Below are 10,000 nucleotides of genomic sequence, written 5' to 3' on the forward strand. Positions count from 1 at the left end.
ACTCTCGCCGCGTTCGGCGGCGTGCGTATTATGACGATATTATGTTATCGACATGTCAACGGTATATGATATCTATCATAATAATATATGTTGGATGAAAAATAATGAAAAATTATTTTAACATCAAATTTTACCGCTAGAACTCGCCCTCGCGCTTTACTTACCTATTCCTATGTTGAACGTCGAAATGAAGACAATGAAATATTCTTTCAGGTGAGGCGTATCGGGCGCATTTAAAATGATCAGTGACACGCTCGTTGATCACGTTTATGCCCTATAACGATATGATATTGATATTTTTTTATGGTATTCATCATAATAATAAATGATGTATGAAAAAAAAAATTGGTTAGTTTAGGTTAGGTTAGGTCACGTTAGGTATGATTAGGTTAGGTTAGGTTAGTTTTTGTTTAGGATAGGTTAGGTTAGTTTTTGTTTAGGTTAGGTTTGTTTTTGTTTAGGTTAGTTTTTGCTTAGGTTAGGTTAGTTTTTGTTTAGGTTAGTTTAGGTTAGGTTAGGTTAGTTTAAGTTAGGTTAGGTTAGTTTTTGTTTAGGTTAGGTTAGGTTAGTTTTTGTTTAGGTAAGGTTAGGTAAGGTTAGATTAGGTAAGGTTAGGTTAGGTTTAGTTTAGGTTAGGTTGTGTTAGGTTAGGTAAGGTTATGTTAGGTTATGTTAGGTTAGGTTAGGTGAGGTGAGGTTAGGTCAGGTCAGCGAACGGACGTAGTCGACGAGAGCGCAGCTTTTAGCGAGACATGGGCCCTCCTGGCTAGCTAAATCTGCGTCCCTCCGGCATGTCAAGTAGACGATGCCGGCGGGACGCAGATTTAGCTAGCCAGGAGGGCCCATGGCTCGCTTAAAGCGGCGCTCTCGTCGACTACGTTCGATCGCTAACCTGACCTAACCTCACCTCACCTAACCTAACCTAACATAACCTAACATAACCTTACCTTACCTAACACAACCTAACCTAAACTAAACCTAACCTAACCTAACCTTACCTAATCTAACCTTACCTAACCTAACCTAAACAAAAACTAACCTAACCTAAACTAACCTAATCTAACCTAAACTAACCTAACCTAACCTAACCTAACCTAACCTAACCTAACCTAACCTAACCTAACATAATATTACCTAATTTTTTTTTTCATACATCATATCTTATCATGATGGAAAAAAAAATTAGAAATTTAAAAAAAAAAAATTAACCAAACAAATTACCAAAATATATATTCGCAATTCGCAATTCGAAATTTCAAATGAAAGATTAAACCCAAAGAGAATCGTCAATTTTGCCTTTTGTAGTGATATTTCGGTCACGCGGTCGGTAGTACGGCGCTTTATCAATGCTATGCTACATTTTGTTTGGCACTCTTGACGGTTTGCGAACGAAGTACGAGACCGCGGCTTAAAGCGAGACATGCATCGACGACGCACGAGAGCGCGACACGTGGCCCGCCTGGCGAGCTAAATCGTCGTGCATCGTGCACTTCACGTCCGCCTCTCGCCGGTTCGGCGGCGTGCGTATTATGACGATAATATGTTATCGATATATGATATCTATCATAATATTGTATGATGGATGAAAAAAAAATGTTTTTTTTTTTTCAATTTAAATTAGATAGGGTTTAGGTTAGATAAGGTTAGGTGAGGTTTATTTAAATTTTTTTTATTTCTGCTTTTATTGAATTCCTTGGTTTTTCGTACGAGGGTTATTACTTCACTATTACATTGTTCATATTTCATTTACATTATTAACAGTACGGCGCTTTATCAATACTATGCTACATTTTGTTTGGCACTCTTGACGGTTTGCGAACGAAGTACGAGACCGCGGCTTAAAGCGAGACATGCATCGACGACGCACGAGAGCGCGACACGTGGCCCGCCTGGCGAGCTAAATCGTCGTGCATCGTGCACTTCACGTCCGACTCTCGCCGGTTCGGCGGCGTGCGTATTATGACGATAATATGGTTAGGTTAGGTCAGGTTAGGTTTATGTAAGGTTAGGTTGGGTTAAGTTGGCGAACGAACGTCGTCGACGAGAGCGCCGTTTAAAGCGAGACATCCTTCGACGACGAGGTCGCTGCTTCGGCCGTCGACGACGGACGAGAGCGCCGCTTAAAGCGTGACACGGGCCCGCCTGGCCAGCTAAATCTGAGTCCCGCCGGCATCGTGCACTTCACACGTCCCACTCTCGCCGGTTCGTGCGTATTTAAACGACATTATATTATCGTTATGTCAATGGTATATTATACCTATCATAATAATGTATGATGAATGAAAAGAAATGAAAAATTATTTCAACATCAAATTATACCGCTAGAACTAGACAATGAAATTATCTTACGATTACGTTCATGCCTTATGACGATATAATATTGATATTTCATAATAATATAATATGATGGATGTAAAAAAAAAGATTTTTTTTTTTTTATTTTAATTAGCTTAGGTTAGGTTAGGTAAGGTTAGGTAAGGTTTATTTTAATTTTTTTTTTTTTTTTTTTTTTTTTTTTTTTAATTCTTCGTTATATATATATAATGTTAATAATATGATGGATGTAAAAAAAAAGATTTTTTTTTTTTTTATTTAAATTAGCTTAGGTTAGGTTAGGTAAGGTTAGGTTAGGTTAGGTTAGTTTTTGTGTTTGGGTTAGGTTAGGTTAGTTTAGGTTAGGTTAGGTCTGCGAACGAACGTCGTCGACGAGAGCGCCGTTTAAAGCGAGACATCGCCGTTTCGGCCGTCGACGACGCACGAGAGGGCCGCTTAGAGCGCGACACGTGGCCCGCCTGGCGAGCTTAATCGTCGTGCATCGTGCACTTCACGTCCGACTCTCGCCGCGTTCGGCGGCGTGCGTATTATGACGATATTATGTTATCGACATGTCAACGGTATATGATATCTATCATAATAATATATGTTGGATGAAAAATAATGAAAAATTATTTTAACATCAAATTTTACCGCTAGAACTCGCCCTCGCGCTTTACTTACCTATTCCTATGTTGAACGTCGAAATGAAGACAATGAAATATTCTTTCAGGTGAGGCGTATCGGGCGCATTTAAAATGATCAGTGACACGCTCGTTGATCACGTTTATGCCCTATAACGATATGATATTGATATTTTTTTATGGTATTCATCATAATAATAAATGATGTATGAAAAAAAAAATTGGTTAGTTTAGGTTAGGTTAGGTCACGTTAGGTATGATTAGGTTAGGTTAGGTTAGTTTTTGTTTAGGATAGGTTAGGTTAGTTTTTGTTTAGGTTAGGTTTGTTTTTGTTTAGGTTAGTTTTTGCTTAGGTTAGGTTAGTTTTTGTTTAGGTTAGTTTAGGTTAGGTTAGGTTAGTTTAAGTTAGGTTAGGTTAGTTTTTGTTTAGGTTAGGTTAGGTTAGTTTTTGTTTAGGTAAGGTTAGGTAAGGTTAGATTAGGTAAGGTTAGGTTAGGTTTAGTTTAGGTTAGGTTGTGTTAGGTTAGGTAAGGTTATGTTAGGTTAGGTTAGGTGAGGTGAGGTTAGGTCAGGTCAGCGAACGGACGTAGTCGACGAGAGCGCAGCTTTTAGCGAGACATGGGCCCTCCTGGCTAGCTAAATCTGCGTCCCTCCGGCATGTCAAGTAGACGATGCCGGCGGGACGCAGATTTAGCTAGCCAGGAGGGCCCATGGCTCGCTTAAAGCGGCGCTCTCGTCGACTACGTTCTTTCGCTAACCTGACCTAACCTCACCTCACCTAACCTAACCTAACATAACCTAACATAACCTTACCTTACCTAACACAACCTAACCTAAGCTAAACCTAACCTAACCTTACCTAATCTAACCTTACCTAACCTAACCTAAACAAAAACTAACCTAACCTCAACTAACCTAATCTAACCTAAACTAACCTAACCTAACCTAACCTAACCTAACCTAACATAATATAACCTAATTTTTTTTTTCATACATCATATCTTATCATGATGGAAAAAAAAATTAGAAATTTAAAAAAAAAAATTTAACCAAACAAATTACCAAAATATATATTCGCAATTCGCAATTTGAAATTTCAAATGAAAGATTAAACCTAAAGAGAATCGTCAATTTCGCCTTTTGTAGTGATATTTCGGTCACGCGGTCGGTAGTGCGGCGCTTTATCAATGCTATGCTACATTTTGTTTGGCACTCTTGACGGTTTGCGAACGAAGTACGAGACCGAGACGAGACCGTACGAGACGAAGTACGAGACCGCGTCCGCCTGGCAAGCTATATTTGCGTCGTATCGGCATTTCAGCCCACCCTCGACCGTTCGGTGGCGAGCGTAATATAACGTTCTCATAATGATATTTATTTCAATGGTTTTATATCATTCATAATGATGGATGAAAAAAAAAAAAAAAAAAAAAAAAAATTGAAATTAAAAAAAAAAAATTATCCAAATTACCAAAATATATATTCGCAATTCGCAATTCGAAATTTCAAATGAAAGATTAAACCTAAAGAGAATCGTCACCTTCGCCTTTTGTAGTGTTATTTCGGTTACGCGGCCGGTAGTGCGCCGCGTTTACACTATAATGTGTGAGGGAAAATGTACGCAGGAGAGAACTGTACGATAAAATAATGGCGACGGATTATTGCGCTACCCAACATTGCCGTGTCCGTATTCGTTGTTGTTGTCGTCTGGGTCTCTCCCCTCATCCATCGTATGTATAGCAGTGGGTTGTCGTCTTTGACAAGACTTCCTTCACGGCGTTCGCAAACTGCGGCGGCCATTCGGCCGCGTCGGCGGTACATTTGCGAGACGAGACACTCACCCGGCGTGCGATTATATTTCGTCGCCGCGGCCTATGCGATCGCATCACTCTGGAGTTCCGCGCTAGCAGAATCATCCTGTCGAGTGACGGCGGACGGCGTTTCAGCCTCCGTCGCTCCGTTTACCGCGCCCGTGCGTTTTCGGTGTGCACGTTTTACGATGGGAAATTGAGAAACGCGGAGCACGATCTCGTGCTCTGTGCGTATGTATGCATACAATCCGTTGTATCTCGTGCGTCGGCACGTTAAAAATCGAAAGAGAGAGCCAGCGTCGCCCGCCGGGTGACTCCGGTGCGCGTTCGCGTGTGACGTGTGGATCGCGGGTGTCGGCGCGCCCAGTGCGCGCGCGCCCGCGGCCTCGCAGAGCAGCTCCCTGGTTGATCCTGCCAGTAATCATATGCTTGTCTCAAAGACTAAGCCATGCAAGTCTCAGTATGAGCCTAATTAAGGTGAAACCGCGAATGGCTCAATATATCAGTTTTGGTTCCTTAGATCGTACACAGTTACTTGGATAACTGTGGCAATTCTAGAGCTAATACATGCAAACGTAATTCTGAACGGGAACGTGAGGAATGCTTTTATTAGATCAAAAACCAATCGGCGGTCGGCGCTCGCGTCGTCCGTCGCTCTTCGAGATGACTCTAGATAACTTTGAGCTGATCGCACGGTCTAGCACCGGCGACGCATCTTTCAAATGTCTGCCTTATCAACTGTCGATGGTAGTTTATGCGACTACCATGGTTGTCACGGGTAACGGGGAATCAGGGTTCGATTCCGGAGAGGGAGCCTGAGAAACGGCTACCACATCCACGGAAGGCAGCAGGCGCGCAAATTACCCACTCCCGGCACGGGGAGGTAGTGACGAAAAATAACGATACGGGACTCGTCCGAGGCCTCGTGATCGGAATGATTACACTTTAAATCCTTTAACGAGGATCCATTGGAGGGCAAGTCTGGTGCCAGCAGCCGCGGTAATTCCAGCTCCAATAGCATATACTAAAGTTGTTGCGGTTAAAAAGCTCGTAGTTGAAATTGTGTCCTGCGGTGTCGGTCTACCGACTGCGGTACGACAGGCACGTCTGCGGGGCTTCTCGCCGGTGCGTCCTTCGCCATCCGGCGTCGGTCGGCCGCAAGGTCGGCCGTTCGCCGAGGCGGGCCGTCGCGGCTGTTTACTTTGAACAAATTAGAGTGCTCAAAGCGGGCTAAGTTTTGCCTGAATATTGTACGCATGGAATAATAGAATAGGACCTCGGTTCTGTTTTGTTGGCTTTCTGATACCAGAGGTAATGATTAATAGGGACAACTGGGGGCATTCGTATTGCGACGTTAGAGGTGAAATTCTTGGATCGTCGCAAGACGGACTAAAGCGAAAGCATTTGCCAAAGGTGTTTTCATTAATCAAGAACGAAAGTTAGAGGTTCGAAGGCGATTAGATACCGCTGTAGTTCTAACCATAAATGATGCCAGCCAGCGATCCGCCGAAGTTTCATTATTTTAACCCGGTGGGCAGCTCCCGGGAAACCAAAGCTTTCGGGCTCCGGGGGGAGTATGGTTGCAAAGCTGAAACTTAAAGGAATTGACGGAAGGGCACCACCAGGAGTGGAGCCTGCGGCTTAATTCGACTCAACACGGGAAAACTCACCAGGCCCGGACACTGGAAGGATTGACGGATTAACAGCTCTTTCTCGATTCGGTGGGTGGTGGTGCATGGCCGCTCTTAGTTGGTGGAGCGATTTGTCAGGTTAATTCCGGTAACGAACGTAACTCTAGCCTATTAAATAGACGTACAACCGGTATCACGAGGGTCCGCGCGCGTCCGTGTCCTTTGGCGTTCTGCGTCGGAGGCGCGGGCGCGTCGCGGTCTTCACTACCGGCGTACAATGAAAATCTTCTTAGAGGGACCGGCGGTATATATAGCCGCACGAGATTGAGCAATAGCAGGTCTGTGATGCCCTTAGATGTCCTGGGCCGCACGCGCGCTACACTGAAGGGATCAGCGTGTCCTCCTTGGCTTAACGGCCCGGGTAACCCGATGAAACCCCTTCGTGATAGGGATTGGGGTTTGCAATTCTCCCCCATGAACGAGGAATTCCTAGTAAAAGCGAGTCACCAGCTCGCGTTGATTGCGTCCCTGCCCTTTGTACACACCGCCCGTCGCTACTACCGATGGATGATTTGGTGAGGTCTTCGGACTGGCGCGCGGAAGCTCCTCGTGGGCCTCTGACGCGCCGGAAAGTTTGACCGAATTTGATCATTTAGAGGAAGTAAAAGTCGTAACAAGGTTTCCGTAGGTGAACCTGCGGAAGGATCATTTCCTGTGCGAAACGAACATGTGCGCGTGTACGCGTAACGTGTAATTTTTTTTTTTTATATAAATTTATTTTGCACATCTCGCATGTGCATTATGAAATATATAATATGCCGAAAACGAAACAATATAACAACAACAATATGTAATCACTAGATTACCCTGAACGGCGGATCACTCGGCTCGTGGGTCGATGAAGAACGCAGCTAAATGCGCGTCAGAGTGTGAACTGCAGGACACATGAGCATCGACATTTCGAACGCACATTGCGGTCCGAGCAAGACGTAGTTTGTCGACGGACCACTCCTGTTTGAGGGTCGCGTACACCAGAAACACCAGACTGCGAACGGTCATATAACACACACACACACACTTGTGTGTGTGTGTGTGTGTGGCTGTTCGCGAGCAGTTGCCGGCGTCGCCAGGTCGGCGGGGGGGGGGGATAGGTCGCGTGCACACGCACGCCTCCGCCACCCACCCGTCCTTCCGGGCGTCCGGTCAAATATTTATCGACGCCTGTTGTCGGGCGCGCCCTGTGCGAATGTAGCGCCTCAGTGCGCTCGCATCGGGCGCTCGCTTCGCGCGCACGCACTGGAACGTGGCGTGAGCGCGGTGACTTGCAAAAGCCGCTGCGCACACACGCACACAACCCGTAAAAGGCGTCGCCGCGCGTGAGTCTGAGCGCTCGCATGCGTCATTTTGCACGCAAACTGTTTGTCGACCTCAAATCAGGAGAGATCACCCGCCGAACTTAAGCATATCAGTAAGCGGAGGAAAAGAAACTAACGAGGATTCCCCGAGTAGCGGCGAGCGAAACGGGAAGAGCCCAGCGCTGAATCCTGCGGCCCCGGCGGGCCGCCGGGAAATGTAGCGTTCGGGAGGAGAATTATACATACACGCGCGGTCATTAGTCACGGCTGCCAGTCCAAGTTCATCTTGAACGGGGCCGTTTACCCGTAGAGGGTGCCAGGCCCGTGGTGACGGTAGCCGGCCGCGACGGTCTCTCTCCCCAGAGTCGGGTTGCTTGAGAGTGCAGCCCTAAGCGGGTGGTAGACTCCATCTAAGGCTAAATACTACCACGAGACCGATAGCGAACAAGTACCGTGAGGGAAAGTTGAAAAGAACTTTGAAGAGAGAGTTCAAGAGTACGTGAAACCGTTCAGGGGTAAACCTGTGGAACTCAAACGAGCGAACGGGGAGATTCATCGCTCTTCCGCCGGGGTCCGCGTCTCGCCGCTCACCCTCTGCCGACGCGCCTTCGCGGGTGCGCCGGCAGGGGGGGGCGCGGGTTCGCCGACGGGCCCCCGGAGTGCGTGCACTTCTCCCTCAGTATAACACCGCGACCCGTCGCGCTGCGGTCGAATGCGCCGTGCGGTTGTCCCGTCCCTCGACGAGGGGCGGAGCCGCGGCGTCCACGGCCGCCGCACGCGACGGTAGAGAACGAGGTTCGCGTCCGCCCGGCTTCGGCCGGTCGTCCGTCGCGCCGCAGCGGCGACCTTCGTGCGGCCCCCGGCGCCTCGTGCGCCGCGGGTGTCGCGCGTCGGCCGTCGTGGTTAGCGGCGCGCTCTCGGACGGGACGCGTCCCGGTCGGCGGTGGGTTTGTTTTGGGCACTCACAGGACCCGTCTTGAAACACGGACCAAGGAGTCTAGCATGTGCGCGAGTCATTGGGATTTTTTTACACTAAACCCAGAGGCGCAATGAAAGTGAAAGGCGCGGCCTCGGTCGCGCCGGAGGGAAGATGCGCGGACCGTTTCCGCGGTCCCGCCGCATTCCCGAGGCGTTTCGAAAAAGCCACCGTTGTTATTATCGAGACGCACTGAGAGCGTACACGCTGGGACCCGAAAGATGGTGAACTATGCCTGGTCAGGTCGAAGTCAGGGGAAACCCTGATGGAGGACCGAAGCGATTCTGACGTGCAAATCGATCGTCGGAACTGGGTATAGGGGCGAAAGACTAATCGAACTATCTAATAGCTGGTTCCATCCGAAGTTTCCCTCAGGATAGCTGGCGCTCGAGAAATATGTTCGCGCCCCTCGCGGGCGCGCTACATTCACACAGTCTCATCCGGTAAAGCGAATGATTAGAGGCATTGGGGCCGAAACGGCCTCAACCTATTCTCAAACTTTAAATGGGTGAGATCTCCGTCTTGCTCGAAGATGAAGTCGGAGCTCGGATGGGAGTGCCAAGTGGGCCAATTTTGGTAAGCAGAACTGGCGCTGTGGGATGAACCAAACGTCGAGTTAAGGCGCCCAATGAACGCTCATCGGAAACCATAAAAGGCGTTGGTCGCTCAGGACAGCAGGACGGTGGCCATGGAAGTCGGAATCCGCTAAGGAGTGTGTAACAACTCACCTGCCGAAGCAACCAGCCCTGAAAATGGATGGCGCTGTAGCGTTCAGCCTATACTCGACCGTCGCAGGCAGGCGGGGCGCACCCGCCTCACGGCGGGGGCGTCTTGAAGCCGCGACGAGTAGGATGGCCGCGGCGGTGTGCGCAGAAGGGTCTGGGCGTGAGCCCGCCTGGAGCCTCCGTCGGCGCAGATCTTGGTGGTAGTAGCAAATACTCAAGCGAGGTCCTTGAGGGCTGATGTGGAGAAGGGTTTCGCGTTAACAGCCGTTGCACGCGAGTTAGTCGATCCTAAGCCCTAGGAGAAATCCGATGTTGATGATGGTGTAAAGTTCTATATATATTGTATATAAAATAACACCCGTCGGGCGAAAGGGAATCCGGTTGCAGTTCCGGAACCCGGCTGCGGAACCGTCTTAAAAATCGTTCCCTCGCAAGAGAGTTCGTCGGGGTAACCCAAAATGGCCTGAAGACGCCGACGGGAGGTCCGGAGAGAGTTATCTTTTCTGCCTGAGCGTTCGTTGCGCCCTGGAATCCTATAGCGGGGA

At 48.0% G+C, this 10,000-nt stretch overlaps 3 non-coding genes across 3 annotated transcripts in view; all 3 read left to right on the forward strand.

Moving 5' to 3' along the window:
- Positions 1-5,166: 5,166 nt before the first annotated feature.
- Positions 5,167-7,110, forward strand: LOC147079295 (small subunit ribosomal RNA). Its single transcript, XR_015071700.1, has one exon. It is a non-coding gene; the product is annotated as a small subunit ribosomal RNA (ribosomal RNA).
- A 152-nt stretch (positions 7,111-7,262) lies between these two features.
- LOC147079296 (5.8S ribosomal RNA) lies at positions 7,263-7,424 on the forward strand. The gene has a single exon (XR_015071667.1). It is a non-coding gene; the product is annotated as a 5.8S ribosomal RNA (ribosomal RNA).
- A 398-nt stretch (positions 7,425-7,822) lies between these two features.
- LOC147079297 (large subunit ribosomal RNA) overlaps positions 7,823-10,000 on the forward strand; it is a 4,110-nt gene continuing 1,932 nt past the window's right edge. Inside the window, exon 1 of the ribosomal RNA XR_015071720.1 lies at positions 7,823-10,000. This exon is cut by the window's right edge and continues 1,932 nt beyond it. This is a non-coding gene — a ribosomal RNA (large subunit ribosomal RNA).

Source organism: Rhyacophila brunnea, unplaced genomic scaffold, assembly GCF_057557595.1.
Source record: "Rhyacophila brunnea isolate RB1 unplaced genomic scaffold, BYU_Rbru_1.0 scaffold_10, whole genome shotgun sequence".
Lineage (NCBI taxonomy): Eukaryota > Metazoa > Arthropoda > Insecta > Trichoptera > Rhyacophilidae > Rhyacophila > Rhyacophila brunnea.